The following is an 8,843-nucleotide window of genomic DNA, read 5'->3' as shown; positions in this document are numbered from 1 at the left end:
ACCAAGGGTCACCCTATCCTAAAACCAATGTTCTAGAGATGATGGCACTGTTGAAATTCTTATTTGAGGTTGTTTAATAAGTTCATTATTCCAAGACATAATCCTTAACAAAGATAGCTCTAAAATAGAGAAATGATCCTAAAAGCCAAATGAACTGCCCGATAACCAAATCGACAGTTTTAAAAATTCATAAATGACCTATAGACACTATAAGAAGGCTAAAATACTAGAAATATATGAAAATCATGGAAATAACATGGAGCGTTATTACAATATCTACTACAAAAAGATTTTTATCCATAAAAGTAAATGGATAGAAAGAACCTAAAATCTCAAGAAAATGAGGTACAAGGCCAACATGCACAGAGCATGATTCCTCATATAACTGCTAAGGCAACCAATTCTTCCAAGAGATACTTATAAGAGATTTATCTATAAGTATCCCTTTCTAAACCAACCTCCTTACTTTACTTCATAGTACCAACCACTCAACCTCAACAACTAGCTGATCTTCAACTGAACCGAGAACGACTGATGTATGTAAACCTAAACACGAGACATTGGCATCACATGGAAACAAGTACCATACAGTAAAACCTCAACCAAGCTAAAGGCAATCCAAGTCATAACTCATGTAACCAATAACAATATCTAAATATTATCAGCGTTTTCCTTTCCAAACCTACTATCTACTTTGAACCACGCAAAATATCATTTGAGTCCCATCCATTCAAAACATATTACACTACTAATGACCCATAATGACAAGCATAAGAATAGGTTCATAAGGTGCTACCTTGTAATACCTCGTACTTCTACCTAGCTTGAAATCGTCCCAAGTATGTTAGAAACTTACTTTCAAAGATGAATTCACTTTTATATACGTGGAATTTTTAAGATTTTTACTTTTTGTCATGTGGAAGATTGAATTAGATTTTCAACTATAGCAATTTTTTCCAAATTTGGTATCAATGTAGAAAGTTATACCCATTTTACATAAAGCAGTCAAAACTGCCCAGGTGCGATGATGAGGGGCAAGTCACTAATGACATGGGGCAGCTATGGAGAAGCTCTATCAGTGATAATAATCAAGAATATGGATAATGACCTAAAGAGTCATTACATCTATATTGATTATTTTAGTTTTTAAGGCGTAGATCATGAGATTGTTATGTCATACCAACCTTTACAGATAAACATAAAGTCTTGAAAGCTTCATCTACCTAATTTTCTAACATTTAAGGGTTTGATAATAATTTTGTTTGATTCCTTTTGTGTGGTTAGTAAAAGGCTCTTAGAGGTCATTTGATATAGGGGTAAGTATATTAATTTTAAAATAAAATATAGAATTAACTTTATCTCATATTTGGCGTTAGGCATTAGCTTATTTTGAGACTATTTCACCCATCATTTGTACTAAAAAAGTAAAATTTTCATTTAATATGGAAGGTGAGATAAAATAGTCCCAAGAGATATTCCTTGCTTATCGCATTTCGTGTACCAAATAATTCCATATTATTTTAAGGCTAGAATAAGATGGAAAGAATTTCTTTGATAGAATCGTATTTTAGTGAAATCAAGTTTCTCTTTTGTTTAATTGAAAGGATATCAAAATAGAAAAAGTTGGATGAGAATTCTTTGCTATCCATAATTGTGTCAAAAGGTGATTAAGGTTTATTGTAATATAATATCACTACAAAAAAATTATGTTTAGCAATGAAATTTACCAACAGACCAATTTTTGTCACTATAGAGCGATGGATTAGCAATGGAACAATCAATTTGGTCACATGCATAGCAATTCAATTTTTATGTATGCTATTAGCAATGAAGCAGTGATGGAATTGTGATTCCATCACTAAATAATTGTGAAAAAATTGGCGCCTAAATTTAGTAATGGATTAGCAACAAAATATTAGTCGCTATTTTAATTATTTCATAGCAATGTTTTCTTTAATTCTTTGAGTCGTGTTTAAATTATTATTCACTCTCTATCCAAATCTAAGCTTGAATTAGATATAACTTATCAATTTCTCTGAGAAACATTTTGTTTTGGATGTTAGTCCGTAATTTTACTTTACAATGGGTGAATCTTATGATTTTACTTTATTTTACATTGTTTAGGATGCATGCAACCGGTTGGGTTAGGGTTCATGGAAGCATTTGGGGCTAGGGTTTATTTGGGGCTAGGATAGTTGACTGTTTGGGGCTAGGGTTTAATTATACCTTAAAATCCCATCTATTTTGTTTTCCAGGAAAATAAATATTCCCGTGAAAGTTTCTTTAATCCTTTTTCAATATGGGGAAATGCAAATAGAAAATAGCAATGATAACAGAAATTCTATCATAAGAGAACTTATATAGAGACTTCTTATGGAAGAATACAAAGATAGTATCTTATTTATCAATTTGTTTCAAAGAAAATGTGAAAGCTGTAAAAATACTTTTGACACTTAGCTTAGTGATAAATTTGAACCTATGCTAGGATAGTGATAAACTCTCCATCTGTATAGTAACTCGTCTTCGCTAGTAAAAGTGATGCTTTTGCTGAGAACCAGTTGATTATGAAGCAAGCATGCTTCTTGATGTTAACTATTTCAATACAGGGCTATACCGATATAGTATCAAGTGCTTATCCTTGTCGAAAATGATATGAAACGACAAAGAACTGGAAGTCCTAAATATTCAACTAGACTTTTATTTGGTCGTTTAAGTTATTTTATTGCATTCTGGGTAGCTACCTCTAGAAATATGTGTTTCCAGAATAGAGATCAATGTGTTGCTTTCGTCAATTGGTTCTGGTAGGTGACTGAGGGGTACCTTTATATCTGTCGTATGGCTTATTTTTCAATTTTCATTTTTCCCTTTGATGGATTGCTCTATCAGACCTATTTTCATTGTTGGTGGGTGGCTGTGTAAGGCCTGCAGGACTAAAGTCTAAACATTGCACTATGTTTATGTTTGGGTATAAACTAAAACATCGTGGCTTTTATCAAGGCAGGTCCACTATAAACTCTCTCATAATCTGTTTCTAAGATAAAAGTTGCATGCCTAGCCAACTCATGGAAATGAACCTCATACTTAGCGACTGTCATAGAACCCTGCCCCAATCTAGAGAACTAATCTCTCTAGCGGTTTCTAAGGATGCATGACATATACTTCTCTAAGAACATCTTGGAGAACTATTCCTAAGAGAGGGGGGAAGATCCCACTGGCCTAGAACTCACAAAGCCTTTCCACCAATGCCGAACAGACAAGTCCAACTAAAATATGGTTTAATCTACGCCACGGGTCTCAACAAGGCCTAACCCACGAATCCTATCATCATAAGAAGTCAAAAAATCAAATGCATCCTCTCTAAGAGCACCAGAAAACCTTGGTGGAGCAAACCACAAGAATTTACGCAGCGTCTTATGCTCTTAGCAAACATAGTAGGCTAGGCAATTGTCAGCTGAACAACTGCTGGAATAGGTGAAACCTCAACTCCAAGAGTTGCAGCTACAGTCTGCAACCTATCCCAGTAGCCTACGAACCATCAACAATACCCAACAGCTAAACTAAAGTATCTCTAAGCAAAAAAAAGGGGTTGAATCCTGGTGGAGCATAAGCTGGTCCCTGTCCCACTGCTGGTTGAGGTGAAGGATTTTTTGGCTCGGGTACAGGAATAGTTTTTGGGAAAGGTTCATCCTTATCCCTAACTAGGGACATATCGCGAGTTTGGGTCTTAGGACCATCCTCACGTATAACTATAGCACGGGTCCTCGACATCTACGAAAGAGTAAAGTCAAGGGAATATCTAACAAACCAACTCAGACTCTTAGCAAAATATGAGTGAAAGAAGTGAGGGACTTCTAAGAATGTCTTATAGCCTTCCAAAGATACAAAATAGACGTCAACGTTCTAATTCGTAGGACTCTATTAGACACTTGCTCTTGTACCAATAATATCAGTGAAATCTAGGCTCTAATACCAATTTGTCACGACCCAATTTCTGAGTCAATGATGGCAACTACCATAACCCACCAGAAGGTAAGAAAACACCTTAACCCAGAGCTAATACAATGGGTTACCTTGGAAGGAACGTCCAACGTGAACCTTATATGGGAACATAATATAACAAAGACATTCCACAAGGAAACAACTAACATTCGAATACCAATTCCATGACCTGATAGTATTAGTACAAGATCATCTTCATATTCGACAATAGAAATTACAACTCAACATCTAATAGTCTTAAATAGTCCTATACATTCATCTTGAATACAAAAGACAGAATAGGAATAAAAGGGAAAAAGGTTAACTCAAACTTCAAGAGCTCACCCTATCTCCTAATAATCAACACCATACGATCTCGACTCAATGGCGGTAACTAGAACTCAGGTCTACATTAAAAAGGTAGAGAAGTGTAGTATGAGTACCAAAACATGGGTACTAAGTAGGCATCATTGGCCAACTAAGATAAATTATAGTATAAGGATGATATAGAGTAAGACAATAACTTAAATTCAAGATACATAATCGAACCTAAATCCTCTCTGATATCACTGTATAAGATAACTAATCAACTAGAACAATAGTATGACATTCCATATCCACATATCCCATAAATTCATACAACATGAGTAATCATTTTGGAAGCATAAAGACATATATATACATTAATAATCATGTAATTACCATAATCAATACAACTATCATCATCGAAGTATAAAGCAAAAAAACTTACGACTACGTCCTATACTGCTGAGAAGTACACTCAAGGAAAATAAACAAAGAACTTGTCACGGTATCCCATAACACCGGAGATTACACTAAAAGATCAATTCATCAACATATCAAGGCCCAACTACACAAGCAACTCACCAATCCATGAATTGTACATCCCTGCCACGGCCTCTTATTGAGGTCTACAATCATAATCAATATCGTATTTTTCAACAACGAAGCCGATGTCACCATAATATGGATATATAGTTATTTAATCTCTTACTCACTAATAAACTTCATGTCTAGACTATACTAAATATCCACTATTTCCATAAGCCACTATTTTCAAGTCGAATAGTTTACTAGTAAACAAATAAAGAAAAGCTACAAGTTACCAACACTATTATTTATTCACCCATCTCAAACCCATCTTCTAGTTAGCCTCATAATTATATAAGTCATCAATTAAGCCACCACGGCATCCCAAACTAAATGAAAACTTAACCACTCATAATGCATAACTAGGTATATTATCATTAAGCATGTTAAACATCAAGGGCTAGTTTCCATATTTTAGCTAAGTAAGGTCCACCAACTAGTAGACTAGGCTTCTATCTTCCGAATTCACCGGATATCCTCATAACATCATTATATCCTCTGAATTCACTAGGCATCATCATTATATTAACGCATCTTTCAAGACAACAATATATACATACATATAGAGTCAAATCAATAAGCATATAAAACCCACAATGATATAGTAGAAGTGGTATAAGGCAACACATAACATCATACTTTACTATTAATCATCACTACATAATATAAGTAAATGCATGAGCATGAGTATCTAAATAATATACGTAATCAATACTTTTCCAAGTTAACATGCTTATTAGAAAGTTAATTATAAGTCAAGTGCATGCTCTCTAGATACCTCTTTTACTTCCACTTTTATCAATACTAACCCCAGAAAAATATCCTTCACATAAATATTAGCTTAACTGTTAGGCTTTGGTCATAGCAAGAGTGGTAACATAATTAGAGGTTCACTTGGTGAACTCATTAATATGCCAAGTGATAGCATAACCATAGATTCAATTTTAAAGACTTTCCAAGGCTATCCATATCATGACAACAAGATAATCAATCAAGTAAACACATTATCGAACCATCAACCACATGGATAATCAACAATTGGGTTTCACCATTATAACCTAAATAACTTAACTTAGACATTCCTCATGTATCTTGGTTACTAAGGAATTACATAGTTCAAGCTTAAGGTGGGTCAAGTCTCACTCCTAAATCCTAATAATGCCAAAGTTCACATCTATAAGACTAACTTCTACCCGGATTTAGTCTAGGTTATCTAAATCACACCATAAGGGTTTATCAATCCTTATTATGCCCATAAGAGAAAATCTCCTTCAAGTAGCCTTTCTAACTCACCCCAAACACTAAGGCTAATTTATAACTAGTCATGTCTAGGTCAACATACTCATAAGGTTAGTCAACAACATCATTCTTCTTTACTAGAACAACTTAAGTATTCTAATACTATTCATGAGACTACAAGTAGACCTATCTAAGGTTTTACGCTATGGTCAAGCATCACATTTACAAGTTTAATAGCCTACGAGGATCAACTAATCCCAAGTATCACCATTCACCCATTTATCATCTCAGACCTGGCCTAATCTCACAAGATATCATAAATATATTATAATTAAGCTCAATCTAACTAAAAGTAAGCCTAACCTACCTTGAGTCTAAATTGCTCACGAACCAACGAGCTCTACCTTTTCTTTTATTAAATATTATTCAATGAGCCAAGCTATTAACAATATAATCTAAGCATTATTACAAGATAACAACACCCATTATGGCACCATTATGACATGGATCCAAAATGACACAAAACCTCCAAGTGAGTCCCACCTTCGAAAAATAAGTTTTCGAGACCAACCCATTGTTATACTATCATTAGGGAGATATAACCCTTAAGAAATTCAACTAAATCAATCACATTTGTGGCTACAATTGATCCTCAAAGACATAGGATTTTTGGATCTAGAAATTAAGAAATTAACACCAAACTAGAAGAAATCTTACCTTAGATTTATAGCAAAAATGGATTACACAAGTTATTCAAGATCCTAATCTACCCACAGGACTTACTTTGAAGACTTTACACTCTATTAGGGCTTTAGAGCTCAAGAAGGAAGCACAAATTGCCAAAATTTTGGGCAAGACAACCTTTAAATAGGCTTTGCCCAGCCCTTGGGTAGCGCAATCGCGTACCCAACTTGGCTGCAATTGTGGAACCATGTTTACACTTCACCCACCATGGTCATGTTATCTCTCTCTATTCTAGTCTACGGCTGAAGCTTGGAACTTGGTTCCGTGCTTCGGCCAATGCCTTGAGATGTATCCTTAGTTTGTTTCGAGAAAATGAGATATGTAACCACATAGATTTTGACCTTCCAAATGCATTGGCAAAGTCAGATTTTGCATTTAAGGTTGTTTTACTGAATTTTCACTCGATGGTCAATTAGAACCAATAAAGAATTCAAATTGAAAAAGTGGTTCTAAAAATAAAACGAACCGCCAGGTAACTGAACTATCAGTTCCAGCAAGTCACTAATGACTTGGGGCAGCTATGGAGAAGCTCTTTCAGTGAAAATAAGCAAGAATATGGATAATAACCTGAAGAGTCATTACATCTATATTGATTATTTTAGTTTTTATGGCGTAGATCATGAGATTGTCATGTCATACAAACCTTTACAGATAAACATAAAGTCTTGAAAGCTTCATCTACCTAATTTCCTAAAATTTAAGGGTTTGACAATAATTTTGTTGATTCCTTTTGGTGGTTAGTAAAAGGCTCTTAGAGGTCATTTGATATAGGGATAAGTATATTAATTTTGAAATAAAATATAGAATTAACTTTATCTCATGTTTGGCATTAGGCATTAGCTTATTTTGAGACTATTTCATCCCATCATTTGTACTAAAAAGGTGAAATTTCCATTTAATATGGAAGGTGGGATAAAATAGTCCCAAGAGATATTCCTTGCTTATCGCATTCTGTGTACCAAATAATCCCATATTATTTTAAGGGTAGAATAAGATGGAAAGAATTTCTTTGATAGAATTGTATTTTAGTGAAATCAAGTTACTCTTTTGTTTAATTGAAAGGATATCAAAATAGAAAAAGTTGGATGAGAATTCTTTGCTATCCATTATTGTGTCAAAAGGTTATAAAGGTTTATTGTAACATAATATCACTACAAAAAAACTATGTTTAGCAATAAAATTTACCGACAGACCAATTTTTGTCACTATATAGCGATAGATTAGCAATGGAACAATCAATTTGGTCACATGCATAGAAATTGAATTTTTATGTATGCTATTAGCAATGAAGCAGTGATGGAATTGTGATTCCTTCACTAAATAATTGTGAAAAAATTGACGCCTAAATTTAGTAACGGATTAGCAACAAAATATTAGTCGCTATTTTAATTATTTCATAGCAATGCATTTAGCAACAGAATATTTATTGATACGCTTCAGATTTTTAAAAAAAAAATTATTTTATTTTGTGACCAAAATTTTCATCGTAAACATTCATTTTAATTTTTAATTAATCATAAAGTGTAAAAAATAGGAGGGGCTTCTAGGGTTTCTAATTTATTTCACCCCCCCCCCCCTTCTACTCTTTCTCTCTCAAGAATATTGTTTTCGGTTTGAATGCCTTTTTTTCTCAATTTAAATGCCTTTATGCATGAATTGAAGGCATTTCTACATGTATTGAAGGTCAAGCTTACACTGGTTTACCGAATTGAAGCATTGAAGGTATTTGCTTCCACTCTACACTCTCTATCCGAATTGAAACTTTTCTTTTCTTTAATTCTTTGAGTCGTCTTTAAACTATTATTCACTCTCTATCCAAATCTAAGCTTGAATTAGTTATAACTTATTAATTTCTTCGAGAAACATTTTGTTTTTGGATGTTTGTCCGTAATTTTACTTTAAAATGGGTGAATCTTGTGATTTTACTTTACTTTACATGCTTTTGGATGCATACAACCGGTTGGGTTAGGGTTCATGGAAGCATTTGGGGC

This window comes from Capsicum annuum, chromosome 9 (genome assembly GCF_002878395.1).
Source record: "Capsicum annuum cultivar UCD-10X-F1 chromosome 9, UCD10Xv1.1, whole genome shotgun sequence".
Lineage (NCBI taxonomy): Eukaryota > Viridiplantae > Streptophyta > Magnoliopsida > Solanales > Solanaceae > Capsicum > Capsicum annuum.
Note: the sequence above shows the minus strand (reverse complement) of the source record.